Source organism: Chenopodium quinoa, unplaced genomic scaffold (assembly GCF_001683475.1).
Source record: "Chenopodium quinoa cultivar QQ74 unplaced genomic scaffold, ASM168347v1, whole genome shotgun sequence".
NCBI lineage: Eukaryota > Viridiplantae > Streptophyta > Magnoliopsida > Caryophyllales > Amaranthaceae > Chenopodium > Chenopodium quinoa.
Window position 1 is genome coordinate 3,705,005 of NW_018743894.1, and position 17,234 is coordinate 3,722,238.

A 17,234-nucleotide genomic window follows, 5' to 3' on the forward strand; every position below is an offset into this window, starting at 1 on the left:
TCTTAAAATCAAACACATCCACAAATTTTATCAACCAATTTAATCACATCATCAAATCAATAAAAAACCATAAATTAGTTATAGATTATCACTAATACATGCTTAACCACATCCCTAGCAAAGGAACTACTAACTACTAATGGTAAATTTGGAAAGCATAAGAAAAGTAGTAATCAATTTCATCATTAACATTGTAATTCAAATATCAACAATCAAAACCAAACAAACAATAGAAATTGAACATTATATCAAAATCAAACATAAAATTACATTGAAATATGAAAGAATTCTTTAAAAACTTTGATCAATATCAAAGAGGAATGAAGATCACAATGTAACAATCAACAAACACCAAGTTTCTCTCTGTAAAATCTAAGAACAAAATCTCCAAAATCTTGAGCTTCTTTCTCTAAAATTCTAACCAAAATCTAATTCAAATCTAAAAATAAGGGCCTATTCACATTTACTTAACTTCAATTTAGTTCAGTTTAGTGAAGCTCTAATCAATTCAAATTATTTCAACTCTAATCAGTTTAATTCAGTTTAGTTCAGCTCCTAATTTCCCTCTCTCATAAAATTTTCATTTCAGCTCAGCTCAGTTCAGTTTAGCTCCAATCAGTTCTGTTTAGTTCAGTTCAGCTCCAATCAATTCAATTCAGTTCAGTTCAGCTTAGTTCAGTAAATGTGAACAGCCCCAAGTGTTATTCTCTCTAGAAATGAAAGAACTCTATACATAATGAAACTAATTAAGGAGAAGTTAGTTAGACGTCCAAAAGAAACTTCAATCGGCGCGGCCTCTCATCCCTTAGCGCGGCCGCAACAAAATGGGTACGGAACATGGGGAAAAGGCCTGCGCAACCGATCCTCCATCGCGTGCGGGCGCGCATGGGAGCAAGAGAGATAGGCTTCGTGCGCTCAATGATGCTCCCGTGCATTCCACATGATACATGTTGTGGAGGAAGTCACTTAAGGCCTTTACGGTAGTTTCAACACTGTCTTTAATGTCCACGCGGCATGAGAGCGCGACCTTGAAGACTTGGCTCTTGCACTCCTTTTTTGTTGAGATTCCATAGGAGGAACCGGGTTGCATCCTTGGCTTTATATGCTCCGAGAGAACTCCAATGAGCTTCTAGAACATCATCATTCTCCTAAAATCAATGAAAAGCAAACAAGTAAAGGAGAAAAAGCAAAATAAACTAAGAAAAGCATGAAAATAAGAAAACAACTAAGGAAAATGCAAAATAGAGAAAATATAAGTAAAACCAGAGAAAAGGAGATAAAAGAGATGCAAAATCATCCTAAAAGAAGCTAAATAAGTGTCATTAATGACCCTCATCAAACTCCCCCAATCAAGACTTTTGCTTGTTTTTGAGCAAAACAAAGCAAGTAGAAATAAGATGAATGAATTATTCAAATAAGAAAATTTAAAGAAATAGATAAGAATATACATTAAGACTCCCTTTCGTAGGAATCACGGTTGTTTTAACTACAACAAGCCTTTCAAGCCTCAAAGTCGCCAATGAGGACGAGTGAGGTGTCTTAAGGGTAACGAAAGAGTTTGACCCATAACTATTGAAGGTTAAATGAGGCAAATCAATAAAAGAAAGTAAAATAAAAAAATTAAAACAAGTATCTAATGAAATGGACTTGTACAAATGACCAAATGCAAGTTAATAAACAACTTTCAGTACATTAAGGGTATGCACGTTCCAAGATATCGAAGGTAGAATGAAACATAGGATATGCTAAGCATAGAAAACTAATGAAACACAATTAACCTTCATATCAAAACATTTTTAACAAATTCTCCAAATTAGCTTCAAATCCACCTCTAGCGAGCATCTCAATGATTTCTTAAAGGAACCGAAAAAAGAAAAAGATTTAAGGCTACTCGACATCTTAACTAATTCACACCGTTCTATAGGCTTGACCCACATCTCCGTCCACCGACTTATGACTCACCCACAAATGTCAAAAGGTCTTGAGAAGGGTTGTAATTTAAGGGCGAAAGAGGTGAAGGAAGGATAAAATTTTAATTTGGTGGTTTAACTAAATTGTGAAGCAATGGGTGATTAATCCTGAACACCATAATTAAGCAATCACCAAACAAAAACACCAACACTAAAGGATTATTCAAAGCTGAAATCACAAACATATATACAAAAAGCGTGTAAGAACGCTCCCCCCTAATCTAAAATGAAGCATTGTCTTCAATTGTTAAAATAGGGAGAAACATTTACATCAAAATATTTTTTAACTTTTTTATTTTGAACTTTTTTCAATTTCTTCAAAGATTTCTTGAAATTAATTTGCTTTTTCTCATTTTTTCAATTTTTTAAAATTTATTTCATTGTCCTCGCCTCTTTTAACTATGGAGGGCTTTTTCAACTTGGCATTTGCCTTTTATTCACAAGATATTTACAATACAAACTTGCATTCATTACAAGAACAATTATACAACCCATCCATCGTATTCTCCAACAAAATGATCAATTGCTTCACAAAAACAAAAAATGGAAACAAGAATGAAACAAAAGGCTCAAAATCTAAAGATACGGCTTGAAAAGAAGGTTTATAGCTCAAATTGGTAGCAAGTAGGCAAAAGAAAACCCAAAATAAAGAAATTGGAAAACATTCCTAGAAAACGAAAACCCAGCACCCCAAAAGATGCCTTTGTGTTTCCTAAATGGCTCGGTTGCGATCTCGGGAGACAAAAGTCAAGTTCTAGATAAATCATACTATAGTAAAGGATTCATGTGCCGCTCATGCAAAAAGTTAGAAGGCTTGAAAAGAATTAAACCTTACATGGTTGTAGTAATAACTCACTATTAGTTTCAAATTCACCAAAAGGGAGTAATATCAACTTTTCAAAAACAATTTAAATCCGGCTTCAAGGTCTCAAAATTTCTAAAGACGTTACCTTAGCATACTCTATCCTAGATTCAACCAAAGATACTCTCAAACCGTGCATACCGATACCACATAGGAAACCATTCATTCAAAAGCAAAAGTTCAGATGATATTATGTCCGTAACAAAATCATAACATGAAAAGAAAACGAAAAGAAAGCCTTAAAATCATATTTTTGGTTTTTTTGCATTTTTGAAAAGAATGAAATGAAAAAGAAAATTAGAAAAGAAAAGAGAAGGAAAATAAAGGAAAAGATAAAGAAAAGTGCAAAGATGCATGCATGTCATATAAATCTAAAACGAAAAACAAGTGGTCATTTGACAACATTGCCAATAACCCCAAACACTCTTATTGTTACAAAGAAAACATCCTCGAACCATTCAACTCTTTCTAAAATAATCCTATTCTACGGAAACAATGAAAGAAAATAAAGAAAATAGGGAAATAAGAAAGATCTCACCGGGAATCCAAGCTAAGCTAAGAAAAGTAGGGAATAAAAATACCACCTCCATGAAGTTCCAAGCAAGCATACCATGAATTTGCAAAACCTAGTGAGAATGGAAAAAATAAAATGGAACTATATAGAAATAAAATGGTTAGTAACTTTAAAACAAATTAATAAGAAAGGAAAATCAAATATGAAAAGACAAAGAAACAAAATCAAACCAATCAACAAAATCAAATCAAAACAAATCTATCAAACTTTTAAAATCAACTATACACTTAAAAATAGAAAAATCAACTATACACCTAAGCTACAATCATTTAGATTAAAGGAATTTTGGATTCAAGGGTTTTGGAGTTCGGGATTTTGATTTACGGGAGCAAAATCACCAACGCATAGAAAGTGTGAGAAGAACAACCATGGAAAAGATTGTGAAAGTAACTTAGTGACTTGTCATTATTTTCAAAAGGTAGGACATGTACACCGTGAATATGAGTGCTTCAAGAAGGAATCTAATATCAAGGCAGGGAAAGTTTAAGAAAGTAAGAACCTATTCAAACCATCTTAGTCTAGTGGACCATAAGTTAGATACAGTAGCAATGGAGAGACTCTTCCTAAGGGGTGTGTTTTCGTAATGAATAATTGTGAACATGAAAACTCTAAATGTATAATACGTTCTCTATGTTGTTAGAATTTTAATTGTGCAAGATTTTTGAATCCTTCTATGGACTCTCATAAGTAAAAGGTTAATTATGATAGCATTTGAATTCATGTGAATTTTGGCTCGAGAACCCATATTTCGACCAAAAACTAGTGATTTTAGGTGGAAATATGATTTTGGAACACTTTTGATTCTCTTAGGGTTGTTCAGAAGCCAAATTCTACTCGAAAACACTGTTTTTGAGGCTTTTTTTGCTTTATCGAAATTTTTTAAATCTTTAAACATTGAATGCTTAATGGCATATTAATTGTTCATTATATGTATGGTAATTAATATTAACCTATTTCTATATAATAAGCTTATTTTAATCATGATTATTAAGTTATAATTAGTGCTTAAATGGTTGGCTAATTTTTTCACAATGCATGTGTGAAAAAGTTTGTGTTTGAAGCTTTCAAGTATTAAATTTCTTATCTTCAATTATTTTAAGTGACGAGAACTTTATACATTACTTGATTCCATGATTGTTTATTGAAATTAATTGATTTATTTATTTATTTATCGAACTTGATTAAAGTTATAAAGTTTCAAACTTGTGAATGAAATGTAATTAGTCTTCATATTAGAAGATGTAATTTTTTCAAGTATGCACAAGTTGATGTTGGAATTTTTTTGTTGAATGTTTGAGTTCATATTTCCAACTTCTTTTAATTTTGTCAGAACTCCTTGTTAATTTATGCATGATTAAATTAATTATGAGGTGAGCTGTTATAAAATATTGTAGCATCGAGTTAAACCAAAATTATTTAAAGATTAATTCTTCAAAATAATTTTGGTCATGCACTTGAAATTGAATTTATTTGAGTTAGACTTCTTTTACTTTTCATTTTTGCCTAAAACTAGTTCTAAAATTAATTTAGAATTAATTGTATACGTTACACAAAATCATGCTAAAAATCGCAAGGCAAGAACACGCAAACCGAAGCACCTAACCCACGCAAATCCCTTGCCCAGTTAGGCTGCTACGCAGCCTGCATGTGGCTGCCAAAGGTTGCTGGAAGGTGCCTCGGTTGGGTCCTGCTTGAGCCATCTATGCGGGGGCATGTGCATGCTTTATGCTGCCATATTGCAGGTGGTGTGACGGTGTGCGGCAGGCTGTTGCAAGGTAGCATAGGCCTACACATCAGCAAGCCCGTAGTGGCCTATACGAGCCAAGTCGTTGTGAGAACGCCTCGTAGGCAGCATTACGCATTATGCGGTGCTGTAGGCTATGGGGTGATTCTAGGCACGGTCGTGGTGTTGGGTTTCAAAATGTCCGACATCCCGCGGAATACGATACACGACCCCAAGACCTGCTCACAATTAATATAACTAATACATGCATAATTAACAACACAAATAACAAAGAGAGAGAAATATTATTTTACCCTTGTAGCACACTTATCTCCTTAGAGATCTCTTACTTCTAAAGCTACTCTCGCAAATGCGAGAACCTCCAACGAAGTCCACCCGCAAACACGACCCGTCCGACCATTACTCGGAGCTTAGCCGGGTTAGACCAAAATGAACTACTCGAGTATTATGAACATAAAGGTTTTCTCACCTTATGGAATATTCCTTATTGAGTTCAAATCAAGTGGGAATTCCCAATCCCTCAAGTTGGTATTTATAGGTAAAGGCTCCCATAAACATCCGTTATTTTTCCATGTAGGAAAAAATGATAGAGCGAGAAAATTAAGCAATTCATTTAATTCCAAATTCAATTCAATTGCTAGATAAATAATCAAACTTCAAATGGAACACACACGGGAGTGATTAGGTGAGGACCACAAGGTAGACCACATCGGTTCCTTGTTTCCCAAGCCACCAAGCACACCAATCATAAGAGGGCATGATCGGTCAATCTCCTTGGCACCAAGGAAAGCTGGTAAGGCCCTCCTTAACTTGGTTGGACCTCGTAGCGTAGGCACAATGATGCAAAGAATAGTTCGCAACCTAAGGTCCAGTTCTATGTTCCACTATGGTCAGGTTTTATTTGGCGTCAAAAGGGTACCATGGTTAAGATTTTGGACGCATTATCAAGGTAGCCTCCCTTTAGGGTGTATGCCAACGGCCGGCTCCGCGAGTTCGTGATGAAATTGAACCCAAATCCATGGTTTTGGTGGATTTAAAAACTTCGATGAACCCTTATTGCCATGAGCGTTTTTGGGTTAATAGTGCTAAAATCCCCTGGGGCTAAGACGTATGTAGAACACACTCGTTTTTTCAGAAAAATCGAAGGAAGCTGACAATGAAAAGAGAAATAAAGCCACTTAAAAGATTTTTGGACTGCCACAACACGGAAAAATCTACTGTGTCACGGTACGAAACACCGCGTGACAGTGCCCAGTGCCGTGACACGGCAAGCTCTGCCGTGGCACGGTAGTTAGGAAATCTGACCGGTACCTTTGTTTTCTTCGTTCACGATCAGGTTATCTAACTTTTCCTACAGGAAAGACCTACATGCGACGTTAAAATGTCTATGCTTTTGCAAAAATGCCAAATTAATCATAGGAATATTTTTTCAAGAATCTCATCTACTCATCTTAATTAAATACCGATCACCCAGATCGATAAAATAACCAAGAATCCTCCCCAGTGGAGTCGCCAAATTGTAAGCGTCGTTTGAAGTGCGCCTACGTTAACCATGTTGTGAATATGATTGGCACTCATAGGAAGTGGAAATTGACACATACGATAGGGACAAGGAAAGTAGGGAGCCGCCAACAAGTTTTAAGGAACTTCTAAACCGTTCATGGATCACAAAAGGCAACCACGAATAAGGAACAACAATAGGCAACAACGATTAACCCGTGAAGGTTACACCCCATTTATAATCCATGAGATTACTAACTCCATATGGTTTGGAACCACAAAAGGAGGATCGGGGATTATGGTACGAAGTGAGTCATGGAGTTACATTCGCCCGTATTAGCCTCTTCTCGATTCTTATAGTGAAAAGTGATTCCTGCGATCTCAAAGGCATACAAAAAAAATTCAATTTTCTCCAAACTATTATTAAGATAAATTAGTTGAATATTAATGCAACATATAATTCAAAAATATCGTGATCACTTGATTAAATAACAAGATTTAAAAGGATCCTAAACCGGTCGTCCAAATTATCTTATTAGGCGTGATTTTCAATTACATATTCCCTTTAACATGTAATATGGTGATCAATAAATATAATAAAATAAGCATTAAAATTGGTAGCAATTTAACAAGAATAGCGTTAGTCAAATCAAATATAAAATATCCTAATCATTATACTAGCAATATCAAAATAAAATAAGAGTAATTAAATTAATTACTCACATTCCGCGCGTTCCATTAAACTGCTACATCATGAATAAATTGTTAGTAAATTCAATAAAAAATATAAATCAAATGAAAATTAAATTAAATAAATGTTGATTTGATTTGGTCCAAACCCACAATCAATTATACCTTTTCACGCCTTGGTTTAAGGACAGAACCTCGGGTCAAGTATGGACTCCTTGGAGTGCTTAAGGGAAGAATGGTATAATTAGGAATATAGGTTTAAGGCTTAGAATATGGGAGAGAGAGAATAAAATGATATTTGGTGTAAAAGAGAGAAAGATTGCATGATTTGGTGCCCCGAACAGCAAAAAAGGGAGGTCCTATTTATAGGAAAAATCAGCAGAGGGACACACGGAACCCTAAAAAAGTGAAATATTTGACCTAGGGGAGTAAAAACGCGTGAAGGGTTTAAGCGGAAAAGACACGAGAAAATTTTGTGACATGGCACAAGTACCGTGACACGGTAGTGTCCACCATGGCACGGTACATTACACCGTGTCACGGTTAAAAAAAGTGCGCAGAAATTACACGGAACAGCCTTGTGTCACGGAATAGGCACCGTGACACGGTGCAAAATCCCGTGACGCGACAGTATTCCCATGATACGGTGGATTAAAAACATGGAAAAATGCACCGTGACACATTGTAAATTACCGTGTCACGGCACCAGGCACCGTGCCACGTCATCAGGTGCCGTGATATAGTGCTTTAACAGTGTGCGTGGTAATTCCAGTTTTTGACACGTTATAAAATCATTATAACGTTTGATCCGCAACTCAGAAAAAGGCATATAATATATCATTGTAAAAATTATCAAGTCTTATTTCCAACCCAATTTTTTTCAGGTCAAAATAATTGGTAGATTCTATGATATGGTCGTTTTAGTAGAAGGGTGTCGGTTTTGGGTCGAGTTTAGTGTTTTGCCCATATCCTTTTCGTTTTAAATCGAAATTGGGCTTATGATATATGGTTGGAAAGCTTATTTTAAGGCCTATCCACCAAAATAATAATTGGATCAAAATTATAAGGCAACAAAATCAGTTTCTCTCGGTTTTTCGATGTGGACACGAAACGAGGAATTGGATTGCTTTATGAAATGTATTGGATATAACATGGATTTAAGCACTTCAAAGATTAAATACTCAAACCAAACAATAATTGCGGTGAAAGGTTATTCATCATCGGCTTTTGTTTTGGGAAGACATTTTTAGGTGTCTACAGACGGAAATTGGGTGTCTAATTGTTTTGATTTTGGGTGGGATTTTTGGGTTTTATTATTTTAATATCTTTTTATTTTAATTTCCTTCCTTTCTTTATTTTCCTATTTTTTATTTTTATTTCTTTTTATTTTATTTTTCTATTTTCTTAAGTTAGTATAAATACCCGCTTTTGGGTAATTAAAAATAATCAACTATTATTCTATTTTCTTAATTAGTTTTAGGAGAGCTTCTCTCTCTAGGGTTAGCTTAGTATTAGAGTCGTTTAGAGAGATAAAGTGAGGTTTTCACCATTGTTGAGCTTGAATTTTGAAGAAGAAGATTGATCATCTTGTTTGTAGACTTTCATTTTAAATCAATGAGAATCTCTAACTCTCTCTCCTCTATTTTATTTGCTTTATTTTAATTATTGTTTTAGTTGTTATTATTTCTTGTTAATAATGTTGATTCTTGATTATTTTTTAATTAATATTGTTATTATCATGATTAGTGAGTAATTTTCCCATTAAGGGGATGGTTGTGGTTTTGTTGGATCTTGAGCATGTTCTAGGGTTTGGAATTGATTTATTTGTGATTAAAGTCTTTATATGTTTAAAATTATTTAATCTACCTGCAAAATGAATGTTTCTAATTGATTGGGAGTGAATCTTTGCTAACATAAAACGGACGTTGACTTAGCTAGGTTCATTTATATCGATTTTTATTTGATGGCACCTCCTAGTATATGGTTCTAATTAATGTGGAAGCATAGAGGCTATGTTATGAGAAGCCAATTGACCCCGGAAGTTGGCTAGATTAGACCTGAATTTGATATTGAAGCATGTTTAGTTCATGATTAGGCGCTCCTCCCTATTCATTCCAAGTTTCGCACGTTTTCGTTTCTGCACCTCTTATAAATACCTATTTTTAACCCAATTTTTGTTAGGAGTTTTGGACGGAATTTTCATCATCATTTTGGCTTAGTTGAGAGTTTCTCTCTCTAGTTTTAGGCTTAGTTTAGGAGTAATTTTAGAGAGAAAAATTAAGAGATTTCAATGGTGATTTGGGAGATTGATGATACAAGGATTACAATTGTATTGAAGATGTTCTCTATTATCAATGACCATTTATAGCTCTACCTCATTTTATTGCTTCTTTAATTTAATGTTTGTTTGATTTAATTTTGATGTTTTATTCTTGATTAGTGTAATTGTTCTTCATATTTTTTTAATTCTTGTTTTCTTAGTTGCTTGTTGATAAGATGATGATTCTTGAGTAGTTTTTTGGCTAGGTATTGGGTGAAACTTGTATGATTGATTGATTGTTAATAATTTGGGAATTATGTTGATTGATTGTTGAGATTAAAGTGATTAATGTAAGTTTGCATGTGTATAGTTTAATTAGGCCTTGAGAATTATGCTTGATTGCATTGTGATTTCTAATTATACGGACCATTGATTTAGGAATTGTAATTATCGATTGGTTTGGATTGTGATTTTCCTAGTTTGTTACTCTTTTAACAACTGGTTTAACAATTAGGAGATATCTCTATAATTCCAATTGATAGTTGTTATCATTAGTCTTTACAACCATTGATTGACATGTTTTTCCCAAGTTTTTGTAACTGTCATGATTACTTGTTGATCCCCATTCCCTAGAGTTTAATATGTTCGATTCTTTGTTTTAGTAGTTTTTAGTGTTACCTCTTTACCTCTAGATTAAGCACACATATGAAAGCACTAGAACACAATCGTTCCTAGTGGTTCGAACCTTGACTTACCTTTTTAATTGTATTTAGATTTGTTTAGTGCTAATAAATTTTGCTTGGCTTAGGGAATATTAGTCAACGACTTAGTTTTCCCCCCGTCAATTGGGAGGCGGATTTGATACAGACTTTATTGTACTGCATCTATCGCGCCGCGATAGGCTTATCATTGTGTGTTAGAGTAATCGCGTCGCAATGACCCTATGACGCCGCGCTGGAGCTAGTTTTACTCCAGTAGACACCTAAAAATGTCTCCCTAAAACCAAACCCGATAATAAACAACCTTTCACCACCATTATTTGTCGGGTTGAGTATTTAAATTTTTAGTGCTTAAATCAATATTCAATACCAATACATTTCATAAAAAAACCCAATTCCTTGCCCATTTCCCAAAAATATAACTTATTTTCCTCTTTTTGTACCTTTAAACCAAAAATAATTCATTTTGTGTCCCTTAAAATCATTCATTTTGTGTCCTTTTATAAAAGTGTTTAGACCAGTTCATTTTTGTCCATAATATAGGTCCAATGATAGAATAGTTGAATAGGGAATGAAAAGAGCTTTCTAAAGACATATTATAAGCCCAAATCCGAGTTATAACGAATAACTTAAGGTTATAATACTAAATTGAGCCTAAACCAAACCTAAGCCCATCATACCTACGACCCAATGATCACGTGGAGGGTCAAAAGACTTTAATCCCATTCCTAAACCAATTAGAATAAATTGGAAGCCTATATAAGTTTCTAAAAGATCTTTCCACTGATATATTATAATATTAATTCGGAGCTATAACTACCAAACTCTACCCAAAACTGATACTGTCTCACTATTTCGACCATATATTTTAGGCTACAAAATATTTTAATCTGATTCTAATTGGGTTAGAAAGTAGATTTCAACAGCTTTCAAACAACATATTATTTATCTTATTTCAATTTCTGGATGAAAAGATATGATAAAAATAAAAACACTAAAACTGTTGTCTATCGCAAGTGTTTTATTCTGATTCAAATTCGATCTTTTCTTGATTCTTTGACCCTTATTTTTTCATTATAAATAAAGGTCATATCACCCCTTTTTCGATCATCAACAAGCTTGATCACAAATAATTCTCTTCTCCCTCTTTACCCTAAATACTAGCTACCCTATTCTCCTAAAATACTTCCCCTATGTACTCCAAGGAGTCCATACTTGACCCGAGGTTCTATCCTTAAACCAAAGCGTGAAAAGGTAACTGGCGAAATTAACTTTTTGTAACTGGCATTTTTGGTTGCGAATGCCACCGTTACAACTAGTAAAAATTATTCGTAACTGGCTAATGTTAGTTACAAATAATGTACTATTCGTAACTGACTTAACCTAATGCCAGTTACAAAAAGTCTATTTTCCAAGTTATAACCGTATTATTAGTAACAGGCATTAAGTTATGCCGGTTACAATTAGGGTATCATTAGTAACTGGCATAAAATACTATTATAACAAGAATCAGATTACGCCAGTTACTAATAAATATATAATTTTTTTTATAAATACTTGATCGAATACAACAATGGTAGTATATCCTACCAAACAACCCATCGTCAAATGAGTTACAACCTGTTACAATTCACCCAACAAAACACATAATCCAAATATTTCCATATAACTTAAATTCACCCACAACATACATTACAAATACTGCAAATAATTCCACACAACTTGAATTCATCCACATTAGTACAATACAATAAAATTAACTATACTTTCTAAAAATACAATTAAAACTTGAATAAAGAGAGAATGAAGGCTTTACTTCTTTCTTCATTAAGTGGAATGAAAATTCCGCTACGATGATTGAGGTGCCCTCCTAAAGAGAGTCCGTAAGGATATTTATCTAGAATTTACAAGAAATGTACTCAAAGCACTTAACGTATCAACACAAATTTAATACTTTCAAGGCCGTTTCTGACATCGGAATCGAGATCGAAGACGACCTCGCAAAGCAAAAAGCTACTAACAATAGTAACCACGGTGGCTGGAAAGGAAGGAAGAACGACAATCCTTCTTCGTCCAAAAACGCCCACTCTAGTAACAATGTTATTACCTATTATATCAGTGATGTTTTAGCCATGGATAACCAAGGATCTAAGAAGCAACTAAGGAAAGAATTCACCCCCATTGGGATGAGCTACAATACTGCCTTCGATCGAGTCCATGCCAAGGGACTCATTAATCCCATTGGACCTATTCAAGATCCCGCACATGAAGAGATATTGCTAAGGGACTCATTAATCCCATGGAATTCATATGCACATTGCAAATATCATCAAGGTAGGAGTCATACTACTGAGAGCTGTTGGAAGCTAAAGGAGGCTAACTAACATTTGATCGATAATAACAAGCTTCTTATGCCTCCAGCTAGCAAGAAGACCGAGTGATGATAAAGCAAACGACACAAGACAAGATGCGAGCTTTAATGACAAGATTTCGTGACCTCCTCTTTTTCCGTTTATTTTATTTACCCTTTCTCCAATAAATCTAGAATAGAAACATTTCTTTTCCCTTAGATTAATTTTGTAGATTCTTTCTTTTTTCCCTTTAATAAAATGAGCATTTATTTCCTTGCATATGATCATTCCATAAAAAAAAAACAAAAAAACAAAAATCATTGTCGAACTAAGCATAAGGTATACCAATGATTTGAGGCACCCCTTGTAGCTACATCATATTACCTTTTGAAAGGAATGGTGTCCTTCAAACAAGTGTATTATTCTGATAGCGGGTTCTGAATTATTAGAAAGCTAATATATTTAGTAAGGTGAAGTGATCAGAATGCCTGGGTGGAGGCCGCATCCGATCAGTAATATTACTGTATAATTAATATTACAGCTTAATCTTAAGTAAACCCTTCGGGTCACACCCAAGCAAATATACGAACCGACTCAACGAATTAATTTCTTCCGAATGTTAAATATTTAGACATCAAAAATTCGAGCTCAGAGCGTCGAAACCGAGCGTCGGAAGTCGAGTAAAGAATAGTAAAAGACGAGACGAAAAAATTAGTAATAAATCAACAATGACTAAAATACCCCTAGCATCGGAATCCCGAGTGCTAAAGGATTAGGCAAGCTAGCAGCCCGCACCATGTGCGAGGCTTGTTAGCAAGCTACGGCCAGTAGCCCGCAAGCATTGCGTGGCTTACCGGCGTGCACTACTGCTAGCAGCCCGCACATGTGTGTGGCTTGCTAGCAGCACCTATCGGCAGCAGCAGCCCGCACATATGTGCGTGGGCGTGCTTGGCTGAGAAGGCAGCATCTAGCAGCCCGCGTGTGCGGAGCTAGGCTTGGCCGGGTGCTAGGGCCGAGTCATTCGGGAAGCATGTGAAGGAAGTGTGTTTGTGTGAGGACAAGTGGCACGAGGAGAGGAAAGAGTGGGGAGCAAGTATGGTCCCCTCCTCTCTAAGTGGTTCTCACTTCTCTTTACATACAACAAGGACACTTGTTGATTTATTACTTGCTTGACTATTTAATTTATTTTAGCTTTAAATTAAATTGTGGAATTTCATGATCCCACATTGATGGGATTGAAATTTTCACTCCCTTTTTTCTCTATAAATACCCATCTTGGTATTTGGAGAAAAGTGCTTGAGTGGGAGTTAGAAAGAGCATTGCATTTTGACAAAAACTCCTAAACTCCATTAACACTTGGGTATTGGTCGGACCTTGCTAACTCCAAGGTAGCGGACCTAAAAAGTCGGTGTTCGTCCTCTGTGGGTGGATACCGTTGGAGGCTCGGTATTTTCGAAGCTAGAGCTTTCAAGTACGAGCCCGTTTGTGAGGGAAAAGCACACTTCAAAGGTATATTTCGTTTTTCCCTTGCTCGTGTTTATTAGTTATGCCTAATGGTTTTATGAATTGCGAGTGGTTCTTTGGGTCAGGGTTGTTTCCGCGGTGAGTCGGACTCACCAAACCCTAACAGCGCTGTCGGAGCCACGCTCGTTAATTTTTAAAATCAAAATATTTTTCAAGGTGATTTTTATGGCTTAATTTTTCTGGTTTAAGTTCCTAATTAGATTAGTAGCTCGTCTAATCTATTTTAACCTCATATCTAAGCTACCTTCATCCCTGAACCCAGATTTCGACCCAAAAATAGTGAATTTTGGGTGGAAAATGTGTTATGCAAATGGTTTTAACCTTCTTGGAGACATTTTTAGCAAAAAAAAACGACCAGAAATACTATTTTCGAGGGTTTTTTCGTTTTTACGAAAAATTTGAAGTCTTTTTAACCTTGAAAATTAATTGCATATTTATGGTGGTTATGTAATTGGTTCAATACATATTTTATATGAAATTTTAAAGCTCTTTAGGCATGATTACTTGGTAGTAATTTGTGCTTGAATGCTTGGTTTTATTTTTCACATAATTGCAAACTAATTCCATTAAGTGTGAAATTATTGTTCTTTGAGGCTTCCAAATATTAAAGATTCAATCTTTAATTATGTTAAGTGATTGAAACTTTATATTACTAAATTCCATGAATTTTTGTTAAACTTTGTTGATTTAATCATTTTTTAGTTGATTGGAATCTTAAAGTTAGAAACTTTGTGATAGAAAAATTGTTTATCTTCATATTGAAAGATATAATTTTTCAAGGATTCACAAGTATTAAAGTTGGAATCTTTATTGAATTTATGTTCATTTTTCCAACTCCCTCTTATTTTGTCGAAAATTCAAGGTTAATTTAAATTAATTAAATTAATTGTGAGTAATTGCCCGATTATTTTTGTTGCACCAAGGTAAACCAATTTAATTAAAGAATGGTTCTTGGGAATTATTTTGGTTACATGCACTTTAAAAATTTTATTTAAGTTAGAATTGTTTAAATTTTTTATTTTTGTTCAAATGAATTAGTTCTAAAATTAATTTAGAATTAATAATTATGTCACGCAAAATTGGGATCAAAATCCCAAGGCTATGGCACGCAAAACGAGTCAACACATAATTAGGCTAGCCGGGCTGCATAGCAGCCCGTATGTGGCTTCCAAGGATGCAACCCCAAGCTTACGCGCGAGCTGATGCGTGGCTGCAGCTTGCTGCCAGCAGCATGGCGCGCCATCAAGCACGAAGCAGCAGCACGGCGCAGCAGCAGCAAGGTGTTGAGCGCCTGTGCGTGCTGCCTTGCATGGCTGGCCGCGGTTGGTGCAAGCATGAGCACATGGTGCATCGCTTGGGACTTGGTGCATGCGTCGTGTAATTAGGGATATGCGTAGATGTTGCTTGCGAAGCAATGTAGTGCAATTAATTCGTTCAACATGGCCATCAAGGGCCACGTTATTGATGTGTGAACGTTCGCTGATGTGGGTGGTGTAACGCTTAGCGACATCGGGCCCACTCCCACGTTCATTGAGCATCAAACGGGTTTTTAATTGTCGTTTAATTATTTTATTAATCTAATTTGTTTTTAATTATTTTAATAAATTTTGGAGGCTAGGCCTCGGTTTTGAGCGGCATTGGAAAAATTTATTTTGACTATTTTTGGATTTACTGGCTTAATTAATTGGATTAATTAAGTTGGATGCGGAATTTAGTGGGAGCTTCAAATGTTAATTGCGCTTATTTACATAACCGGTTAAAACAACTTTGACTAGTTTTAATTAGGCGTGTTAATTGGATTAACCACCTAGATTAGTTACTATTTCACATGTGTTTATGCATTGTTACTTGTTTATCATTGTAAAATGCATGGGCCATTCACAAATAGTGAATGGATGAATGGAATGTATATTCTCTCACAGGTTTTATGAAATGGCAACTAGTGGGGCCCGATCTGATTAGGATAGAAAATACGGACTGCGATCGGTGATGTATTTTTGTAAATCTAAATACGGTCTGCGTACCGTTGAGTATTTTTCTACCTTAATATTTAGATTAGTACTAATCGTAGATACTAGCTTAGTAGTTGCGTTTATTTATGTTCAAGTCTTGAAGATGGAGGTTCTAGGAAGACGTAGCCATGAAAGTTGCAATGAAGACCTTTTGAAGATTTAAAGATCTTAAGGGGTCATGCTAGTTGCCAAATGCATCTATATTTATGTTTTTCGATATATATATATATATATATATATATATATATATATATATATATATATATATATATATATGTTTATGTATATGAATTATATGTTAGATGCATGTTTAGGATTTCAAATGTTGTGATGATTAATTAAGTTTCACTTAAATCAACCAACATAGAAACCCTAGGTCCCTAAATATTGAGTAAAAACTTGTCATTCTAAAACAACACTTACCAACCGAACGAGGGTAGTGGTGGGCTACGCCAAAGCGAGGCATCACTATCTCTCCTAGGAGCGTAAGGCATACCGATTATGCAAGTTGGTTTTGGTTGTACTCAACGATATGAGTGATGGAGTCCTAACATGTCGTCGCAAAGTCAATAAATTGTTAGGAGAGCATTAGATGCGACGATTTATTCAACCAAGAGTGGCTTGGAGCCATTAGAAAAGCAATGCTTACCTTAGGAGATTGAGTGTTATGACAAGCCAAAGCATGCTTAACCACTCTTTGTTTCTTCGGATCTTGTAATCAACTTATTCTCGTTAAATCGGGGACAACTTCAAATGTGTGAATAAGATGTTTTAAATAAGTTTGATTAAAATGCATGAATTCAATGTTATTTAAATTTCATGAATGGTTTTTCATTTCAAATTCTTTCAATTGTAGAATCTTGTCTTCAAATAACTCAAACAACCAATTCTTGTTACGCTCAATTCTGGACAAGGAGAAGTTGAGTGGGCCAAATTTTCTTGATTGGCAAAGGAACTTGCGAATTGTTCTTATGCAAGAGCAGAAGGAATATGTCCTTGATGAGGAAATTCCCGAGGCTCCAAATGAG